General features: G+C 39.2%; 1 protein-coding gene and 1 long non-coding RNA gene across 5 annotated transcripts in view; one reads left to right on the top strand and one right to left on the bottom strand.

Moving 5' to 3' along the window:
- Positions 1-5,721, bottom strand: part of PKIA (cAMP-dependent protein kinase inhibitor alpha) — a 42,762-nt gene extending 37,041 nt beyond the window's left edge. The window contains exon 1 of one of the 4 annotated variants that reach the window (XM_040546118.1): positions 5,569-5,721. The gene's annotated coding sequence lies outside the window, so the exon portion shown is untranslated. Of the gene's footprint in view, positions 1-5,236; positions 5,437-5,568 lie in introns of those variants that run through there. The other 3 variants (XM_040546119.1, XM_040546114.1, XM_040546117.1) reach the window with 3 other exon arrangements.
- A 152-nt stretch (positions 5,722-5,873) lies between these two features.
- The window catches only part of LOC121064506, a 95,098-nt gene continuing 77,893 nt past the window's right edge, over positions 5,874-23,078 (top strand). The window contains exons 1-2 of the long non-coding RNA XR_005816528.1: positions 5,874-6,478; positions 22,781-22,920. This is a non-coding gene — a long non-coding RNA (uncharacterized LOC121064506). The remainder of the gene's footprint in view (positions 6,479-22,780; positions 22,921-23,078) is intronic.

Below are 23,078 nucleotides of genomic sequence, written 5' to 3'. Positions count from 1 at the left end.
TCACTAATAGTAAGAGGTTTTGCTCAAATTAAATAAGATGCATCCTTCATTCTGTTTCTTGCTATGTATTTTTTTGCAGTATGTAACAGTGTTTTCTTGGAATTCATAAACAACGTACAAACATGAAGAACTTACTGCACCTTAAGCAAGCACTTCAGGAAGTTTGAAAGCAGCACAGTCTGCTTATTCCAATCACCCTTTTAAATTTACATCTCAGTGAAGTGAGAATGATAATAAAATACCACTTAACATCAATAGTTTTTCTTGGCCCCCTTGTGGATAGATGATTGATTTTGAAGTAGAAATGCATCTAATGCATTTTTAATTTCTACTTTGATCAGGTTGGACAAAAAAAAAAAAAAAAAAGCAGCGAGCAGCAGCATTCAGCTACAACTCTGGACTGTTACAGAGCAGAAGAATTAGGCAGAACTCCAAACTTTGCTTCCAAAGAGTTTCCAGATTCCAAGTCACTTGTAAGAAAACACAGAATTGATGGAACATTTAGATACATAATTTAGTCTAGTCAGTTTAGAAATTACTTTTCCATGAAAGGAAAAAGATATATATAAAATACAATCAGGAGATGCTCTTGATCAAGTGTCAACATTTCAGTTTATTCACTTTCCCTTGCTTTGAAGTATGAAGACTCTGTACTTGAGCTTTGGCCTGAAGAGTGGTGTACTCATACTTTTTGCAGTTCTTTGTGTTACTCTGGAATCCAAATAGCAGCAGTCATTTTCACATAACACCTTGTATGGGACTCACTGACATGTTTCTCACTGGAGATCACAGCTTTGACTCTCCCACGAAGTTTGCCTCTGTCCTACCTGTGAGCAATCAACAGGTTAAGTAGAGATGCTGAACAGGAGCCAATTTAAGGCTGCTACTGAAGTAATAATATCCTTTACCAATATGATCCACAGTATTTTAAGGGAGGTTTAACATGTACTATAAACAGTATCATGGAAGGACCATTAATAAGCATCTGTGCTATTTTAAAACAACAGGTGGTGAGATCGTTTCACCAGAGTTATGTGCTCACCATATGTGTAAATGGAAATTCTGTAGGAGGTAGAAGGCAAATGAGTGAATAGTTAGCAAATACATATATTATATATTATATAATATATATAATTATATAGATATATTAAGATATATATGATCTCATTAAAGCTGCAGCACATTTTACAGGCTAGCTAACAGCTGCCAGGATAACTTCGATGTATCTTTGAGTCTTTCGGAATAGTTTCTAGAACAAAGATGTGACAAAAAAGCAGTCAGAGAAACAAAGACCGTATGTTGGAGTTAGACCTATTTGCCTATCACTTCTGATGAATCACTGGGACATTAGTGCAGAAAGGGATGCATAACTGTGCAGAGACCAGCCCATTGCTTGGAAGTACTTCTGAAATGGGACAGGTTAAACTGCCCATGAATCCCATAAAGCCAAAGAACAGCAATATAGCCTATTTTAAAACCAATTTTAATAATGGTTAGAAAACAAAATACATTCTATTGGAGACAACTACACCAGGGATGACATCAGAATTTGTCTGCTGAAGTTCTCCAAAAGGTTTGGGGAAAAAAACCCAACAACTTTATACTTGGTTCACCCAGGGTAGAAAGACAGAGGTACCCTGGAATCATTTTACTGCCACAGAAAGTCAGGCAGCTCAGAAATGCAGTATATTGGCAGTACGCTAGGGAGCACAAAGAACACCAGCGTAACTCATTGGTTCTACTGCAAGCTTTAAGGGATGAAAAATGAGATTGCTTAATCTGGCATTTGGCTAGGACATTTGCACCAACACTCCTATAAGAGATTCCATTTTATGTTACTTTCTCCTGATAAGTTTATGTTTAAAGACATGGATACATACTGGAATCATACAGCTATTATACTATAAGATCATTTATTTTATTATTTTAGAGTCACTTTTTAAGAGTATAAACCCGAAGACTTTCAAGAAACTAGTCTATCAATGCATCATGAAATTAATGCAAATAAATGGATTCACGCTTGTGTTGCGTTCACATAAACCTCTCTCTTAAAGAGGACTGCAAATCTGATTGCTCCTGCAAGAAGCATATATGAACAATGTTCTTCTACACTTCAGATACTAAATTCAAGGCCTCAGTACCTGGGTTGTGAAGTTCTGATGTATTCAATTAGGTCTCTGTACAAAGGTACTTAATGCCTGTCTTGTTCCCACTGCTTGATATCAATGAATAAAACTCTTAGTTCTCCTTAACAATTGTTACCTTTGTATTTGACTGACCAATCACATGCCAATTTTCTACTGACAATAATTAAAGATTCCAGTAGAAGATTTTACTATGCAAGTGGGTTTGGATGAAATTTAGATAAAACAGATGAAATTTAAGTCAATACCTGGCATTTAATTCTGACGGAAGTTTTTTCTCATCTAGAAATGCTAGTTACTGCACATACAGGGCATGCATTTCAAGCATTAATACATTTGTTCTTATGAAGAAAAGATAGTACCACTACTGTTAAAATACTCTTTTGCTCATTTAGAGCGTGCACTTACGTGTATTATATACAATTTAATGTCTGCTCGCTCACACTGCGCTCGTCTTCCTTTATTTCTTGGACTCTAAGGAATTTGTAGATGGAGAAAATAATCCGACTCAAAGTCTAGTAACAACATAACTGGACTGTTACCTGCTTGATCTGGAAGGTGCTTACTTCGGTTGGTTCAAACAGCACTTAGAAATATCATCTTTGAACATTCTCATAGTAAGAAAAATGCATTAACTGAACTGTTTCATTTCAGCCTTGGAAAGGAGCACAAGTAAATCAAGCCTCTGTAGCTTCAAGAGCATTCAAGGTTACTGGGTATTCCAGTTTGTTCTCCTAAAGAAACAAGCTTTATGCAAACATATCCATCTGGCCCCTGCTCATAAATTTGGTTAAATGAACCTGCTGGTTCAAAGGCTGGCTGTGGCCTAGAAATCTCAGAGATAATTAAGGTCTTACAAATTTGCAGAACTAACCCAGATGAAGAAATCCAAAATAGCAGACCCTCTCAGCTGTCTCAGCTGCCACCCAGTCTGTCTGGCATCAACCAGCTGGGCAACTGTGCCGTTCTTCCAGGCAGCGGGGCTCTTGCCCCAGATCAACCACAGCAAAGATCCTTTTCTTTGCCTGGTAGGTACTGTAACAAAAGGAGGAAGAGGAGTTAAGAAACAAGTTGATTTACATCGGTTACACCATTTAACTAAATCCACACTGGTAGTTACATATACACTTTTTCACCGTCTGTCTTTGGAGTACACATAAAATAAAAACAACAGCAAGTTTTCTGTGTCAAACCAACCAGATGTACATTCACATCTATAATAACGACTCTTGGCCAACTAGTCCTTCTTCCCTGGCACCACATTGTTTTAAAAATTACTGACATCCTTTTGAAACTCTCTTTACATTTGCCAGGAAGCATAAACAGCTATATTTACTGTGGTAATGTTTTGTCAACATTAGCAAGTACTCATACTACCCCACATTTACAACAACAGAATGTGAAACCCTCACTTGATGCTCTCTTCGGCAAAGCAATGGACTCAATATAGAATGGGTGGACTAATCTGAAAAGTATGTGAACTCAGCTGCATGGTTTCTTTTTCCAGCCAGAAGCCATCACAGCAGAAATCAACAGATGACTGCAACATTGCAACTGCTGAGACAAACAACCATGTTCTTTTCTGACCAAAAAAAAAAAAAAAAAACACAAAAAAGTAGAGATATCATAATTCAGGCTCCCATGTGTTTTACAGGAACAAGGTATATGTTTGGTAGATGAAAACTACAGATTTGATGCAATGGGTTATTACTTTCTGTGGCTTGAAATGCATACAATGGATGTGCCATGGAGTGCTTAACGGGGTTTATATGGGGCCATAGTTAATGACTATAATAGCTTATACGGGGTCATACTTAATGACTGTTCTTCACAGTAAAGATCTGTCTGTTGAACTGATTTCTGACAGTGCAATTCACCAGTCACTCTTTGTTTCAGCCTTGTGAAGCCTCAATTGTCTTTTATATGCATTTCCTGCCTCCGTAGTCATCATCCGCCTTCTGCTTACCCAGCAACAATACTGAGGCAAATACATGTATTTAAACATCTTCCCAGAAATAATGACAAGAGACCAAGCATCTATCTGCCTGTTACCTCCATAGGTATTACTTTTATCATTCTAGCACCATGGCCTGGGGCTTTGGCCACAACTGAGGAACCCACAACTACGTAAGCTGCTCAATGAGCACACAGCATAACAGGATCCTTTACGATGAACACGTAAGTGAATAGACATTGAACTAAATAACTTTCAGGTTCCAGTATCCCACTTCCTTTTCTCATTAATACCTTATCCTTCCTCTCACCGGAGGCACAATCATTCTTTTTGCTTCCCAACCAAACCAAATAAAGCCATTAACCATTACCACATGCAAACAGAGCTCATGCTAATGATCTGCCTATGCATGCCAACCCTGGCCTCCTGTACTGACATGCCATCTCTTCAGCATCCTTCCTGAGAGCAGAACAAAGGAAAAACAAAACCAAAACCCACCAAACATACCAGAAAGGGGCACAGGCCAGGCAGATTTTTCCCCTTTCCACTCAACTCCAAGCAACAACTCGTGTACCACCAGGACCTGCGTACATACCACAAGGAAGGCGCAATGTCAAATGGCCAAGCTACACTGCTGCGTGTACTCCTGTTTTCCCACTTAGATGTTGATACGATGGCGACACAACTCATTAATTCTTCCATTTAGCCAACGAGGGCACTGGGATTTCGCCGGCATTTTTCATCCCAAACCTCCCTCCGGCCGGTACCAATGGAAAAACGAAAGGACCACGGGCAGAAGCCCGTGAGGAACCCGCAGCACCCATTTCGGTACGAGGGCCGGTTCTCCAACTTCTTCCACTCTCCCTTTAGTTCCCTGCGCAGCGAGCTCCGGCCGGGGGCGGTGTACGGGGCGGCTCCGCTCCCCTCAGCCCCCCGGCCCTAAGATGTCTCCCTGCCGCCGGCGGGAGCAGCAGCAGCAGCAGGAGGCGGCCCGGAGCTCGGCCCCGCACCTGCCGCAGCCCTGCCGACCCCCACACACCGATCCCCGCCGCCGAGCAGGGAGCGGGGCAGAAAACGCAGCACGAGGGAGACGGAGGAGGCGGCCGCGGCCCTCAGCCCCCCGCAGCCCCCCGCTCACCTTTGCAGCGACCGGCTCAGCGCATCTTCCCCCCTCCCCGCCTCCCGCTGCTGGATGTGGTGGCGGCGGCGGCGGATCGGGGCGCCCCGCGCTGCCCCTCCCTCAGCTCCCGCTGCCTCTTCACCCCCACATCCCGGTGCCGGCGGTGCCGGCGGCAGCTGCTCCTAAATTCACGGCGCTCCGGCGGCATGAAGTCATCCTCTCCGCCCCCTCCCCGGGCCGCCGCACTCCGCTCCCGCCGAGGACGGGGGGGGGTTGAGGCCGCCCCGCCGCCCCCCCCCCCCGCAGTTCCCGCTCCTTCTCCCTCAGCGCCCGGCCCCGCGGCACCGTACCAGGGCAGGGCAGGGTCCCGCGGCGCTGCGAGGCCGGAGCCGCGGGGGAAGCCGTCCCCCCGGGGTGTGCGTGTGTCTTGTTTTTCAAGGAAAATCCGCTGTAATCCCTCGTGTGGGCGCCCGGCTCCCCCCTCCTCCTCCTCCCGCCGGCCTCAGGGCGCGCAAGCGCTTCGCAGCCCGCGCCCCCAAAAAAACGCCTTGCCCCCCAAAAACACCTTTCCCTGGGGGGACGAGGGGAGCTGCTTGGCCCGGGGGGTCCTGATCCGTGCCGGGGGGTGGAGGGCAGAGGAAGGGCCTAGCCTTCCACCGTCCTGGTTCAAGGTCACCAGGACACGCTTCTCCCTTTTACGAGGGTGTCCTGATATTTTTAAGATCCACCAGTAGGCAGCACATCTATTTTTGTTATTTATAGAGCGCCGTGCGTGCGCTGGGGAGCTGGCAGGCTCGTACAGAAAGAAGGCTGGATTGCAGCCACAGTTTACAGTTTACAACCCCACGAACCAGCCCTGCGTGCAGGACCAGCATGGCCGTGTCGCCGTACAAACAGCACCAGGCGGTCCGGTGCAGATAGACAGATAGGCGTGTGGCCAAGCCACTTGGCCCGAGAGCTCTTGGCATTGCCCAAGCCAAGCAAACCAGGAGAAATCCTGATGGAAGAGCTCTTAGGGAAACACAGATGCTCTGAGCGCAGGTGTTCCCAAGGCGCTTGGTCCTATTGACCGGGTAGCCAGTGTCCCAGTGAAGTTCTGGAGGAGGCACAAGTTGGAAACACTGCCGTTAGCCATGGTGGTAAAGCCTGAGACAGGAGCAAAGCTCTCAAGAGGAGTTGCCTCAACAGCCCCAGGAATAGCTAGGAAGGTTGTCGGTAGTGGCTAAGGAAAGCAGATAAGGGGAGAAGAGTCTCATTAAGGTAAGGATCTTAATCTCGGTCTCTCAGATGAAATGGAAAAACTAAGAGCCCCTGTTCCTGTTTGGAAATTCCTTGTATTTATTTTTCTAGTGGTTATGAAAAGGCTTTTAACTGCGCTGGGATCTTTGATTTGATTTCCAGTGCCTGCGCAGTTCCACAGTTGCACTAATTTGGGGCAGCTCCTGTTTACTCCCTGCCTTGAGACTATTATATTGATTGGCATTGCGGATCTGAATGTGCAGAACTGGCAGCATTTCAACACTGATGCTTAATCTCTGTTTACAGTTTGTTATGTGATTAAGGGCTCATCTCCGCACACACAGAGGAGCGCAGAGGCAGGTGGGGCTGGCCCAGGCAGCCTCAGCCCCATGGGGCTATAGGGACCCAGCACCAGCAGGCAACTGAAAGGATCTCCGGCTCACCCCACTGACTGCTGGGGCGGGACAGGTTATGGGGTGCATAGTAGGTAGAGCGTTTGGGGAGTGTACAAAGGATTATTATGGGGTGTTTAGGAGAAGAGTGAAAGGCCAGGGGAAAGGGAGATAGATACCAAGGTGATTTGGGGATGAGCAAGTGTTGGAAAATGGTGGGATGAGGGGATCAACAGGGTTAGTCCTGTGTAAACAGCAGGCTGGTTGGTATGCTTGTCTGCCTGTGGCCTGCACCTGATCACTGCAGTCTTCTTGTCTGTTCATTAAACTGTATTTTGCTAACTGAGAGGGCTTCCTGGTCTGTGTGTGTGTATGATGTGTAAGTGCCAGCAATGGGAGTCAGACCTCAGGTCACAGGGACCCATGCCAGAGAGGACAGCGTTACACTTCTCACACCATCTCTGTTTGCATGAGTGTTTGTGTCTGTGTTGAACTGTGTGACTGGCCAAGTGCATATTCATATCTTTACTGTATACATATATAGTGTGTTTTTGCCTATCAGGAATGCATGCTCAGACTTGCTGGAGGAGAGGTTGGACCTTGGAGCATGGAGCCATGGCAGCATTGCTTGCTATCTGGTTCAGCAACTAATTCACTAAATGATTAGTGCCCTATAAAATATTTGATCTGTGCAAAAGTAAGAATTAGTACTATTTCTCTAGTAGCACTAAATTGCAGAGTCAAGAGAAGTAAATGCTCCTGGCCCAAGAATATTAATTACTACTGTTCCACATCATTACAAGAAAAGAGGAAGGGCACAGGGCAAACACCTACAGAATTTGATTTTAGTAGAAAAACATAGAGGTGTGCATCATCTAGCAACATTCAGAGATCCCATACTAAGGGAATATAATATTGGATTTACTAATCATGGACTTAGTTTCAAATAAATGGAAATATAAATACAAATGATCGAAAACTAAGCATTTTAGCTTTAAAAGGGTAGTCTGCAGGGAAATAAAGGAAGAAACTAGTTAGTGAAATCAGTTGAAAAACTCAGTGTGGGGAAACCTTGGGAATTTTCTTAGATGTGAAAAGAACAATGTGTAAGGAATAACTCCAGACAACTGAAAAGAGAGTGACTTCAAACAAGGTATTAGAATTAAGCTGTCAACTCACAAGTGAAAAGGTATTTGTGGCTTTAAGGTTAGAAATAACCAGGATGATGTGAGGTTTGCCAACGCTCGAATTAGATTGTTAAAATAAATACTGAAATAAATAGTAAAATGTGTATTGTGTAAAAATATAAAGAAAACCTGAAATGAAGAAGTTGAGCTCTCTTTCAGTGAGGATGGGGTGAAAAATCTACGCTTTGTCCCTCAACTGAGTAGTTTGCTTTCCTGGTAATTGCTGGCTGGAACAAAGGGTGGAGCAAATGGAATGGATGTTTAGAAATTAACGTTACTGTTTTCACGGTGAAATTAAAATCAAAAGAGTGTCTTCAAATCAGAGGAGTAAATCTCTGTCTAAATGTAATGAAAAACTAGGGTACAAAATCACAAAAAATGTATATAAGTCAGGGTGCTCCCCTACTCCTTGGAGACTGTCAGACAGTACCAGTACTTAAGATATGAGAAGAAAAAAGACCTAGGGAACTTTAGTTACCTTAGCTAGTTGTTGGCAGCATGCAACACTGAAATCTGGGGATGCTTTGACTGTGGAAGCCATTTTGATAAACTGCAGAAAATAAGGAGTGGTTAAAGGTAGGTAAAATATATGTGTAATAGACCAGGAATGTGAAGACTGGCAAAAAGTTGTCTTGTTAGGACAAGATGACATTCTGGAGAAAAGCTAGTGGTAGCATTTCAAAAAGAGTGATCTTGATTTTTATTTAGTATTTTCAGTAGTGGTCTTGACAAGTAAGTACAAATGAATTAAAAGAAGCCTTATCAGTACAGAGTGGGATTGGAATAACCTACTAATTGTATGAGTAGTGAAATCACAGAACTGTGATGAAGTTTTAATAGCAAAAACACAAAACATTTTAACTATGCACTAGAGAATCATTGTCTGAAAATTACAAAGGAAAAGAAAGAAAAAATCAGAAGTACTAGATGTTCGCTGGATGACTCTGAGCTAGTGGTGTTGTAAGATTTGAGAAAGCAACATGTATTTTTAGCAGATACCAACTGAGGCTAGTATAGATAAGGAAGTTTGCCGACTGGGTTGTGTTTCTTGAGCTCTTGGTCCATCTTCAGAGTAGATTAGCTCCCACAGACCTTTCATTTCAGTGTTACCTAGGCATGTAATGCATCAAAAATCTATGCACTAGATTGTATAGCAGTATTTAATAGTTTATGAGAGCTATTTAAGCTCCTCTGTAAGGAAATACTTCATCATGCTTTTGCTCACATATACTTTGTATGTAAGTGTATGCCCACCTATGCATGTAAGACTTTTCACAAGCACTAGGATGTTCAGGAAGTTATTAATGAAGTCTCCTGGACTTAGCTTTTGCTTGATACCGGTGGTAAAAGTAGTTCAGACCACAAGGGTTGGTAAAAGTTAATCTGCTTTACAAGGTATCTTGCTAATGAAGGTTTATATTATATGGAGAACATATGAAGATACAAGTACTACTGCACATAAGCGTCTTCAAAGCTTATATTCCTCAGATTAGGAAAACTGGTTTTACTGAGTATAAACAAGAACTCCAATCACCTGTCTTGATCCCCCGTCTACTTTTTCGATCTAAATAGCCTACCTCCTACCAGCCTGCTTATGTGGCAGTTACCCAGGGTAGGTTTGGTTTGCGTGGGCCAAAACTCTAAAGATTTTGGAGTCTCTGCAGTGCAAGCCAGTACACTATTTTTCTCAGGAAAATACATAATTCTGTTATAACCAGTTTATCATACTTTGCCATAAGCTTTGTTGTTAATATTATTATTAAACTTGTACTATATTTATTAAACTAAACTATATTTCATATTAAACTAAATATTGTAGACTTTAATAACAGTTACTTTTTTTTTTTTTTTCCTGGATTTCTTCAGACTATGTTTAAAAGATGGCAAGACAATGAATAAACAGTTTTTAGGAAATTTCACCAGTTTTTATAACAGCTCTGGGCAAAAATGTTATGTAACTTTCAGAAAATGCCAGAAAAAACAATTGCCAATTGTCACCAGCAATGTAATATAAGATATTGAACAAATTTTTACAATTCCTCTGGAGAACATTTTAAGTGCAGTCCATATTGTGTAGCAAACCAGTCTTACTGATGTTGTTGAAGAATGATGTAAAAATGCATTGTATGAACTCTTTAACTGTTCCCAGTAAGTTACTGTCCTTCTGACCGCCCTGGCACCTACTAGATGAAATGATTTCAGGTCCCTGAAATAAAATTATGCACAAAAGAAAAATTGCTGTAACCTTAGTGCTAAGAAAATGCAGTTTTTCTTTTGTGCTTACAAGAAGGACATCGAGGCTCTGTAATGTGTCCAGAGAAGAGCTACGAAGCTGGTGAAGGGCCTGGAGCACAAGTCCTGTGAGGAGCGGCTGAGGGCGCTGGGGTTGTTTAGTCTGGAGAAGAGGAGGCTCAGGGGGGACCTTACTGCTCTCTACAGCTACCTGAAAGGAAGGTGTGGGGAGCTGGGGGTCGGCCTCTTCTTCCAGATAACTAGTGACAGGACTAGAGGGAATGGCCTCAAGTTGTGCCAGGGGAGGTTCAGGTTGGAAATGAGGAGACATTTCTTCTCAGAAAGAGCAGTCAGGCGTTGGAACGGGTTGCCCAGGGAGGTGGTGGAGTCACCATCCCTGGGGGTGCTTAAGGAAATGTTGGACGAGGTACTTAGGGACATGGTTTAGTGGGTGACATTGGTAGTAGTGTGATGGTTGGACCCGATGATCTCGAAGGTCTTTTCCAACCTTAATGATTCTATGGTTCTATGATTATTTTATTCTGTTTCAGCAGATATTTTTTAAAAGCAAATGGACTAAGCTCTCTCTCCAAGTTCACAATTTCAATTTTTTTTCATTCTTTCGTTCACTCTTTTCTTTATTCTTTCATTACCATTATTGCTTATTATGTATAGTTATGCCTTTAGGTAAAAGAACATATTTTGTACAATTGTTTGTGTTTATGGGATGTGATGTGTATTGCAGAAATTTTAAAAAGGGACACAGAAGTAACGTGGCAATGAAAAAGAACATTGCAAGACAAACTGCAGTGTCAGCAATACCCAAATAGACTTTCTTATAAATAAAATCATCATCAATAAAATATATTTAAAATAGTGATGGATATCTGCAATCATTTCCAAACCATTTGGGGGGGGAATGACGGGGGGGGGGGTTAAGTAAATTCTGCCTGGTTGCTTGATAACTCTATCAAAATCATATGAATTAAAATGAAAACAAGTCATGCTGGAGCCAGTGCATTAGTTTCTAATCTTCAGCAAGAGGAATTTTAAAGTAAAATGATCTACCTCTGAACAGATTAGAACAACCAAACTCTGGTTGCAGACAGCCTGTGCCAGTGTCTCTAAGTATCCTTCTTTTAATGCTGGCTGCATATTTTCTTAGACTAGGATAGTCAGATTTTCAAGGCAGCAATGTCAGTGTTTCAGTTTGTACAATGTTAGTCTCTTCCAGAATGCACTTACAGTAATTTATGTCACTTGTCTCTTTAATATGATGGTTTGACTTTTATGCATAAGGCCAGTTCTGCCCTAAGTTACAAGTTGTTTCAGCTGAAGGTAATGGAAGTTGTGCATGTACAGGGGTAGAGCCTGGCCCTTAGCCTCCTGACGTCAGTGGGAACAGATGTGTTCTCCTTTTTTTCCCCTTGGGGCTTCAAGCATTGTCTTAGTAGAAAGGAGTCTGATTTTCTTAACGCTTTAATAGCAATGATGCTTGTTTTTTCTCATTCTCCACCATCAACTTCATTGCTTGATTATACATTTTCTAAACTTTATAGGACTAATAGTCTCATTGTAGCATTTTCTGTGCTTAAAAATGCATTACTAACATTGTAATATAAAGCATCCTTCCAAATGGGAAGAACAGCTCATAATAATATAATGCTGTTACAGTGTATACACTATAAAAAGGAGAAATTAAGATTGTACTGTCATTCTCAATTCTGGCGTTAGCCATAATTTTTTCTCAGCGCTTGACTTGTCAACTGTAGCTTTTTCACATTTTCAGATATAGTACGTGGAAACTATTATTTTAAGGAAAAAAAAAAGCCTGTCAGTGACAACTTGGATACCAACATGGGTTTTTGGTATGCTTACTTACGTGAATGGATATTAAAGTGAGATGTAGTGCTTTGTCTCTGGATTCCACAACTCTTTGTCAACAGTGGAAGAGCAAAAATTGGAGGATCTTGAAATACATTGTTCATGCCCTCTTCTAACGCCATCTTTGCATCCTCCTCAACATTCAAACTAAGTCCCACCTTCAGGTTTTTATACCAGTCCCCAGAGATGTTAGTCACTAAGAATCTTCATCTTAATCTGCTAACCTAGTATTCATTGTCTTCTCTCAGATTTTTCCACCCATTGCCAGACCCTCTGTTATATTATGTCCCATTTTACTCTTTGTTCAGGTTTCTCTTTCTCTTCTACATCCTGCTGCTTCTATTTTTTTTTCTTGAATGCCATTTTGCTTTCCTTTCCCTTTGTCTCTTTCATAACGTAACTTGTTCTTCATTCCTTCTGCTGGTATTCAACAGAGCTCCTCTCCAGACTGTGGGATTTTCCACTTCCTAAGAATTCATAGTGGAGCAAATATATTAGAGGCTCTGTAGTTAAGTCTCACTTCATCTCTTCCCAACTGCCAAGTGTCATTTTGGCTCATCACCATACCCCTCCATCCCTTTCTGAAAAGCCTGAGCCAGTATATGCCTCTTCTTACCAGGTGAACCCTCTCCTAGCTCATGTTCCCTCTGTATTTTGAACTCCGCAACTTCCTTTTCCATGCATCTGAAGCCAGATGGAGTAACAAACAGAGAACACAAGAAGTGAAAGCTTTGAATTTCCAGAAGTGGTATCCAGGTAAGTAGTTAATGAAAAGCCCTACTGACTCTGCTGTGTGGTGTGCTTTGTGAGAAAAGCATCTTAGGAGTGTTTTTTGCTAAACTCCCCAGTTCTCTCAGAGCATGTGTAGTTTTCAGACTTTTAAGGATTTGAATATGTTTGAGTTTTGGTGGTTAAGTTCCTCATCCAAAGCACATGGACAAATGAGCACTCCTCAAATTTCTTGTTACCCAAGTTGGATTTACCCTTACAATTTTTGGATAAAACTATTTTTCTTACTGACATTAAAGTACATTTTGAAGCTGGCACAATACTGAAATTTGTAGGTCAAATGATTAAAATCAGTAAATTTACAGCAAAAAGAGTCTAGTCCAAAGCAATGAGTAACTCTTGTAACAGGCAGGCTCTTCTCTGTATATACCTGTGTGCAGTGGCCACTATTTCATTTTTAGTTTGATGTCTTTCTGTCTTACTAATACTCCCTGGAGTTCAGCCTGCAGTGATATTTAGCTTGTAATATACAGCCTGTATTTCATTGACTGGTACAGAGTTAAAATTATGTAAAATCTTAATCTTGATTTTCTTCCAGATTCTTTCTTTTATACCTGTTTAGTGATCTGAGGAACCCTATTAAGACTGGAGTCAGTGAGTCCAGAAGTTTATCACTGTACAGTCCTTTAAAAAGAGATTTATCCAAAAGATTGTCATCTCAGCTTTTCAGTTTGCAATGCAGCAGAGATCATCCTGCAATGTATATAATCAATTCAAATTAAATAAATAAATAAATAAATTACTACATCTGCAGTGCATAACAAGGAGGAGAGAAACAAAAACCATTAGAGTGGCCAAAACCTGATGCCTTTGCAGACACAGAGAATTTGTCAGCAGAAATGTGCCAGAGTCATCCTATGTATTTTAGGTTATTCACTTCCAAAATAGTTGAAGACAGCCAAGAAACAAGAAAACCCTATCAGCCTGACCAAAGAAAATATAACTTTTCCTAACTCCAAATCCAGCACATCCCATGGCCAAGGTATTAGACAGACTTCTCAACAGCATGCCTGCACTTCTAAAACTTTGTCTAAAGCTATTTCTAAAACTGAAGAAGGCCCATTTGCATTCTCTGTTAGTTTTGCTTTCTGTTTCCCTTTCTGTATTCCTTCATGTCGGTATTCTTTTCAGTTCAGCATTCTATTCTGTTTTGGATAGTGTCTAATCTTAATTTTCTAAATAACAGAAGCCTGTGGGTTTATTGTCATTTTTTAATTGTTGGTGAGTAGGTGGCAGTTAAACATACACAGTTCTGATTTTCAAGGCAATTGCAATTCTTCGTTTCTTATTCTTGGTCCCTACATTTGGGTTGGTTGGTGGTCATCCTTAGGACTTTTTTTTTTCATTGTTTAAGACATTTGCCTGTTTCCTGAGGGACCTTTTAATTTTGTACAGGTGTGTATATTTCATGATATGTTTTTTTCAATAGAAAAAAGATGCAATTTCGTTACCGGTAAGTGTTGTGCCCAAAGCTGGTCAGTGGTTTTGTTTAATGATGTTGGTGATGTTGGGGCTTTCTGCTTAAAAATAGTTGCTTCTCAAATAAGGTACCTCAGTGATTCTGTATCAATAGCAGTGAATCTTTTCCTCCAAAACACTTAATTTTATAAAAAGTAATTAGCTTGTAATTGTTTTGTTTTAATTTTACTCTTTCATTTCTGAGTGTATATTGGAAAAAAATGCAGCTGTTCCTTGTGTCTATCCATTCAGAAACTCAAGGCATCTATAGTAATTCCATTTTCAAGTCGATCTTCTGTTGTGGTTGAGGATTTCTTTGAGTCTATTTATGATCCTAGAGCAAACTGTGTCAGTCTTGAAACAGAAGAAACAATAACCTTTTCAGATAACTCTCTCAACAATAGGGTAAAAGGCCATTTGTTGTGTAGGATGGGAAGAAAGAGGAGACTGGAAAACAGTTCAAATTCCAGCAAGAGCTAAGTGGAAGGTACAATTTCACAAAAGCCTCCTGCAAACACTTTTTGCAGTCAAAAAAAGGAGGATTAACAGAGAAGAATTTGTAAGGCATTTAGTTGCTGCTTGAATGAGCTCAGATGTTACAAATGGGGGAATAAAACTGTAGAATAGGTTGTACACTAACATTTTATAATGTATGGAGTTTCACTGTACTTGTATAGATAGGAACACTTAGACAAATAAAATTGTATAAAATGAGTCCTGAATATCCACACAGGCAGTGTCTTCCAGAGTAGTATTAAATTACATGACGCTGGAGCAGCAGAGCATGCACCATTTCCAAAGAGCCTTTGGACAGTGTATGCTAACTATCTCAAGGCAATAAAAGATTACTTAAGTGGATAAGTAGCTGTGTAGCACAGACTTGTAACTTGCAATTTGTAGGCCAAATGTGTCTGACCTCTACTTTTATAACTCAGACCTCTGCAGCTGATTCCAAGCACTACAGTTTCATTCATTTCAGCCTCGTAAGCAGCTATACTTTTCACCAGTCTGAACAGAATATAATCCAAAATTAATCTAAACTACCTCTTTTTTGAGACTGGAATGACTAGTGTCATTTGAATTACCATAGCATAAGAAAGCTTTGATCCTAGATCAAGATCTGATTAGACTAGGCACAATACAAAAACAGGCACAAAACGGGACATTTCCAAGTGTAGTTTATGTTCAAATGATCAAGATGCTGGATAGCAGAATACAGCTGGATAAATCATTCCTGATCTTCTTCAACAGACAGGAATCATAAAATAGGAGCAGCCTGAACACTCGGTTAAAAACAAAACAAACAAACAAACTAAAAAACACATAAAGGGAATAGGAGTTGGTTATGAGATATCCCTGTGGGACATGGTATGCCTCATCTCAGATCCCAGGCCTAGAAGCTTTGCATGTGAAAACACAAATATGTTTGCAATGAAACTGTAAAAACTGGCTTGCAAAACGGACCAAGCAGGAGTGAGAGTGGATCTCATCATGTTGACTAAGAAACAGTATTTGATGAAGATCATTCTAGAAGTGGGTAAAGCAGCTTGATGTAAAGAAAGAAAGAGTTCTAAGAGTGCACAGAAATTAATTCTGCATTCAGAGTGACAAGATAGAAAGTTCATTATAGTAACAGTGCTCAGACTTTGTACAAGCAGGGCAAAACCAATAAGGACATTGTAGTAATCCATAGTAATCCATAAGAATTTAAATGAAATTTTCAATTGCATGGCTAAATAGAAACAAACAAACAAACAACAAACATTTTTGAAGTGTAGTGAAGAGAGAACATGGAGCCCCACTTGAAATAAGATACAGAAGGACAACAGAAGGAGAGTAAGGACAGGACTCTGGGAACCTGAAGACAGCAGTTAGGAAAGATACTTTATAGGTCATGATAAAGGAAGTGGAATGAGACCAAGAACACTGCTTCAAAAAATGAAGAAAGGACAAGATTGCACAGCCAGCAGGTTAAAAGTCAGTGAGGAGTAGGAAGTACTGGTTCTGAGATTTTGGTAGAATAGTGGGAGGACAGAACAGAAACTTAGTCTTTCCATTTTTTTTTCTCCTAAGAATGTTCTTCCTGTGGCTTCTTAAAGCAGTTACTATGAACAGCGATATTATCTTCCAATTTTTAGCTTGCCCTAGATTCTGAGATTTGAGGGCTTAGCAGATATTATAGAATCAAAGTATCATTAAGGTTGGAAAAGATCTCCAAGACCATATGGTCCAACCATCCTCCAACCACCAGTATCACCTATATATATATATATATAGCCATATAGCCATATAGCATGGCTTTTCAGCTGAAAGTTGTCCTTTTGGGGGAACAGACTCTCAATTTTTACACTTACTTCAAATGTCTCTAAGAGACTTTAGGTTACAAACCACGATTTAATTGTTGTATAAAACATTTTCTGAATTGAAAGTACACCCAAAATGGAATATATCTTTGCAATACGGGCTTTTTACAATATTTTGAGATCAAATAATGAAATTATCAAAAAAAAAAGAGAGATTAAAGACAATCCTTTACAAACAGCAACAGCAATATTTCTATACCTTCTTAAGTGTTGAGTGCTGGTTACCTGTAAATGTTTTTTTATAAATCATGTCCTTTCACTAATTTTGCAGCTGCAACAATCTCTATTATCGTAGCTGGTTAGTTCTGCTTTTAATTCTTAAAAAATAAAATGAAATCTGATACACCAAGAGAGAGAGTTGTGAGTTGTGATTATTGTTGCAGTTTTTGTTGAGAGAAAACTCTGTTGGGATGACTTTTAGATATTATCTAAAAACTTGGAATAAACAATGTATTTAATGAATCTATAGAATCAAAACTATATATTCATGTACTGGTGTGCAATACAAAACACACATACGATGTAAGGTAAAATATGTACCATACTGGTAATCTTTGATCGTGACAGTGATTAATTTCTTGTGGATTGAGGAGTTCTCAAAAGCAGTCTGGACCCCACAATGTCCTTGATATCACAGAATTACAGAATCATCTAGGTTGGAAGAGACCTCCAAGATCACCTAGCCCACCCTCTGACCTAACACTAACAAGTCCTCCACGAAACCATATCACTAAGCTCTAAATCTAAATGTCTTTAAAAGACCTCCAGGGATGTTGACTCAACCACTTCCCTGGGCAGCCCATTCGAATGCCTATCAACCCTTTCAGTAAAGAAGTTCTTCCTAATATCCAACCTAAACCTCCCCTGGCGATATACATACTTGTGGCATTAAAGCCAAGATCTGAGTCACCTAGATTTTGCCTTACTATGACCGTCAGTCTCTAAAATTTTCCTCAAGTCTGACACGGATAAAATTCCAGAGCCAATTTATCCTCCTTGACTGTCCTAAGAATTCCTTGTACGCTTAAAATTAGGCTCTGGGAATACTCAGAAACAGTGATCACTGGGAACAGAGATGCTTGGCTTTTGCCTGAGCCCTATTCAGTCTGGAGTTTTTCTGGTTGCTGAAGTTCTTGAGTAACTCTGTCCTACAGCTTGGAGAACAGCTAACTGATGCTGACAGCACTGGTGTAGTTAACAAACATGTCATGATAGTCACCTCATGCAGCTATACAAAGTGATGAGTGTATATCTTCTGTATATATAGGTGTTTATCTATCTAATATCTTATAGTCTGAATCTTCAGTGCAAAGAAGGACAGAAGAAAGGAAGAAGAAATCGTTCATTTCTGCATTACAAATGGAGACTGGGAGCACACTGAAAGCAAATAAGCAAGCTCAAACAAGAAATCTGTGACAAAGCTGGAAATTGAACTGACAATCTTGAGTGCCTTAACCATTCTATTTTCCATGAAGTGTTTTTTTTTTTTTAACACTCAAATTCTTATCAGAAGATTACTTTTTTTTTTCTTTCACCCTAAATTTTATTTGCATTACTGTTTAAATTTGATTTTTTTAACAGCTGTTGTTTTTGCAGCAATGAAAGTCAATATTGTGGAGCTGGTCTTAATTTCCAGATGGAGAGCATTTATTAAAAAAAATATTATTGAATGCTTGTTCCTTATGACATGTAAAGCTGTTCAAACAGCATTCTGAGAGAGAGGTGATAGCTTTGGGAGGTGGTTTTTATAGAGTAAGTTTATAATGTATTGCACCACTCATCTGAAATTTCTAACAGAATTTACAAAAAGAAGGTAGAATTATAAACAGTATTATCTTCTACTGAAAACCTAAATTTCTGGCTCCTATAATCACTTCTTTCAACACGCATCATGTATCTCAATTGGTGAGACTCTTGCTTTGAACAAGTTGTAGTATATGATTAAGTAGTATATGACTAAGTAGCAGTATAGATTTATTTCAACTCCATTTTAAGGAAAATGCAACCAAACCTGACTATATAATATGTTCTTTCATTTTACTTATGTTATCCCATTATGTATGAAGAGTTTTAATTTTAGTTAGCAAATAGCAAGAACTATATAACTGTTTGATTTTATTCAGTGTAATGAACTTGTAATAAAACATGGTATGATTGTGTTGTTTCAAGGCACAGCAAATCAGAAGGAAGGTCTTCACTTTGCCCCTCCATATGGTTGTTTTTCCTCATGAAGCTTCTTCCATAATTCAAAGATTTTTCACCAACAAATGCACCACTTCAACATTAGCATAGATATTTAGGCAGTCACAGGAAGTGGAGTCAAGCCAGAATCAGTCCTGATTTTTGTAAAAGGTAATTGGCATTCACATTGTTTCTGTTTCTTGTTTGTTTTTTTTGTTGTTGTTGTTTGTTGTTGTTTTTTGTTTTTCTTTTTTAATTTTTTCTCCAGTTTTCTTCAGCCTGCCGACCTAGGTAGATATGAAGATATGATGATTAGGTGTGAATTTAAAGCTTTGCTGAAGTTTCCTCAAAGGTCCACCAAAAATAACATTAGGCCAAAAGTTTATCCATGTCTGCTTGTCTCTGTCAAGTCTTTATTGACTCTTCACTATTCCAGTTCTAAATTCAATACAGCCTTGGGAAAGGAAACATTTATATAAGAGGGTTATGGTGGAAGAATTTCTCTATTGATCCTGTGTATGAAAAAAGGGCCTTGGAACCAAAATGCCTTAAAGTAATTAAATATGAACATTCTTCCCCTCGAAGAAGACATATTTATCCAAAAGGCAAACCTGCAAGCTCTCTCCTCTGACAGAGAATACCTTCAACTTAGAAAACTAAAACTGAGGAAGTAAAAAAAAAAAAGTCCTGATAGAATTTGTATTATGCAAAATTTGTGTACCTGGTTTTGTGAATAAATTGTAATCTACATTGTGGAGGGATCACTCCCTGACTCTGCTATTTATCATGTATATCCAGGTCTGTCTTCTTCCATTTCTCTCTTTATTTACCATTCAGAGAAATAACCCTTTGGGAAGGGCTGTTCCACCCGACTTCATAGGAAAGTCCTAGCCTATTTTAATGATACATGTAGCGAATAACAAAGAGACTCAGAACACTGGTATTTTAGTCTGTTTTGCATTAATTTATGGTGTGCCATGTCACATAAGTGACTTCAATGACTCCTAGTATCTCAAATGATGTTGATTTGAAGCAGCAAGATATTAAAAACCTCTCACTTGTTCTAGGGTAGGTAGCTGCTGTATGTGGCTATTCAAATCTACATTATGTGAAAGACCATCACGGAAGAATTAAAGCAGACTTTTAATCAGAAAGGCTGCTGAAAATCATCCAGCTGACTGTTAAAATTTGGAAATACAGCTGGTGCACTTAATCACACAAAAGCTAAGTTTATCACTTATTCAGCATTCTTTGTCTCTAACAATGCCATGGAAAAACAATAGCGTGTTTTTTTCCTCTTAAAATGGACTGGGCAGCTCTATTTCTTTCCTCCCTTGTTTGATTTACAATATATGTATTGTCTGAGCACTTTGCATGAATATTTTTACAGTGCATGCATTGTCTTTGTCTTGAATGCTGTAGGTCCAGTGCTTTACCATTCTGAAGGTTTTACTTATATCAGAATCTCTGTTTCATTGCTAGCCTTTATATATAAATTGAATGAAAAGGGGCAAAATAGTAATGAAAAACACATCCTGTTGTCTGGTAGCAACACGCTATCAATCCGTATTTTGGCTAAAGATTTTTTTTTTTCCTTGGGAGATCTAGTAGAGTAAGAAAAGCTAAATTAGCAGTTTGCACTAACATTATGTCTAGCATACAGTATAAAAGAGAGTAACAGAAAATTTAGGAGGTATAGTAGTCATATTTGGGACATTTTTCCACCTTGAAGGTGCTCTACTTTGAGTTGTTGACTCCTGTAAGAATGCCATATATGAATATGGCAAAAGAGTTTGTATGAACCTTATTTATTTTTATTTTTTTTAAAGTAAATTGAAAAACTAGAACACTATACATAAAAGTGAAGCTTTTTTAAGTCTGTAAAAAAGCAAGATAGAAAAAGAGGGTAGAACTGACCTAATGATGCAAGAATGCTGGGGGATTTATAAAATATGAGATTTATAAAATATTGTGACTTGTCCCAGATTCCAAATACAAAGAAATGGCTTCTGTTGAAGTAATTAAAATTTGCCAAGCAAAGAAAATTTGTCAACCCACGTGAAAACTTACTGAGGAAAGTTAAGTTCTTGGCTAGCACGAACATGAGAGAATATAAAAAAAAATAGAAAAGATAATTCAAAACAAAAGGGGTAACAAGGATCAAATCTGGAACCTACAAAAGTCACGTTGTCCAAACCACACCAATTAGCATAAAATCAGAAAATGTTTATGTCTGTCAATTGACAGCATAACTAAAAAGTCAGAGACTCTGCAAGAGTCAGCAGAATGTATATACCATAGACAAAAAAGCATCTTCCAGCTCAGAAGAGATCTTGGGAGGAATAGCACCAGTGCAGCAAAAGAAATTTAGAAAACTAACTTAAAAATAAATAATGATTAATTAATGGGTCCATGTTGCTAGGAAAAGCCCATTTACCTCAGAAAGTGTGTAGTAAAAGATGATAAAAGCAGACACCATTTTAGCTTAATGTGATGAAGTTACAGCAATTATTGGAATATATAAATGAAATATGTAGATAAATGTAATATCCAAAATGGAAGGAAAAATTGTGATGAAAAGATTTGTGGTGGGGGAGAAGTAGAGAATCTCAACTTTTAGAATTCTGGTCTCATTAAAAAGACACTCTTTAGAAGGCTAAATAAAGATAGCATAGGGACAGGATAGCTGCTGCTTAATAACAATTACCACCTTAGAAAATTTACTGAGTTATTATAGAAAGTAGTAAATGCTAGCACAATTAAAAAAAAATTAAAATACTGCCTACTTTGTTATTGTACTAAATTAAACTTTCTTACAAGTAAAAGCTTTAGCAGTTTTTCTATCATAAGATGTCTCTGTGGTGAGTTAGGCATATCCTGAAGTGCCTCGTTTACAAGCACCTTCTTGTCTGACTAAGCCCTTAAAATACTGATTTATTCTTAAATGATTCATAGAGGCATTTGTATGATATTATATATATATAAATGATATATATATCAAATATAAATGATATTATATTTGTGTAATTTTCTTGAAGATTGAAGTACAACATGCAGTCTTTTTGTTGTGATATCAAATGAAAAGTGGTACTGAAGCAGCTCTTAAAGGCCTATGCACATGCCAAAATCTGTGGCAAAGTCAAGAGATGATACTGATGGCAGCTTAGGAAAAAGTGGACTCATTGTTTGGTTTATATGGGCCAAAAGCAGCAATGAACTTGTCCTTGATGGTAAAATATTTTTTCCTCATTTCTATCTCTATGATCTATTGAGCTAGTGGACACTGGTATTAACAAGGAAAAAAAAAAGGCATTTTAAAATCAGATTCCTGATCTATAATTAACTTTGCAAAGTTACAATACAGCAGTAATAAAGTGGCATCGACTGATACTTAATTAATTCACAGAACACTGAAAATCAATTTCTGCATGGTTAGAAATTGCTGTCTGAGCCACGAGGATCTTGCAGAGGTCTCAGAGTCTTCCAGGCAGATGGAAAAAAACAAGGAGCTATAAGAAAAACCGAAGAACAGATTTTATTTAAAAGGTCATTATGGGAAAACCATCATCTATTTTTTTTCTCCTTCCTATATATAAAAGTCCTATATATACAAATTGCTATTTAAAATTGTTCTCAGTTTTAATACATTTAAATACTTAAATAAAATCAAAGCATTTAAAGTTCCTTTCAGCTATAGAGATAAAGAGGCCTGCACAACATTTCTAGGTATCCAAGAGTAACAAAATGATGCAGCTCCCATTATCTTGAAATTTTGAAATGTATTTTTACATCTTTGACAGGATGAATTTATAAGTCAGAGTCTATCTTACTTTGCAGGAAGTGGACTCTCTTGAGGGACAAGAGGCCTTGCAGAGGGATGTAGGTAGATTGGAGCACTGGGCAATCATCAATGGCAAGAAGTTCAGCAAAGGAAAATGCCGGGTTCTGCACCTGGGATGGAGCAGTGCTGGACACAGGTACGCACTGGGAGATGGGTGGCTGGAGAGCAGCTCAGCAGAAAGGGGCTTGGGGGTGCTGGTTTGCAGCAGGCTCAACGTTGAGCCAGCAGTGTGCCCTGGCAGCCAAGAGGGCAAATGGCATTTTGGGGTGTATTAAGCACAGCATGGTCTGCCAA

Source organism: Cygnus olor, chromosome 2, assembly GCF_009769625.2.
Source record: "Cygnus olor isolate bCygOlo1 chromosome 2, bCygOlo1.pri.v2, whole genome shotgun sequence".
NCBI classification, from domain to species: domain Eukaryota; kingdom Metazoa; phylum Chordata; class Aves; order Anseriformes; family Anatidae; genus Cygnus; species Cygnus olor.
This window is presented reverse-complemented; position numbering and strand designations above follow the sequence as displayed.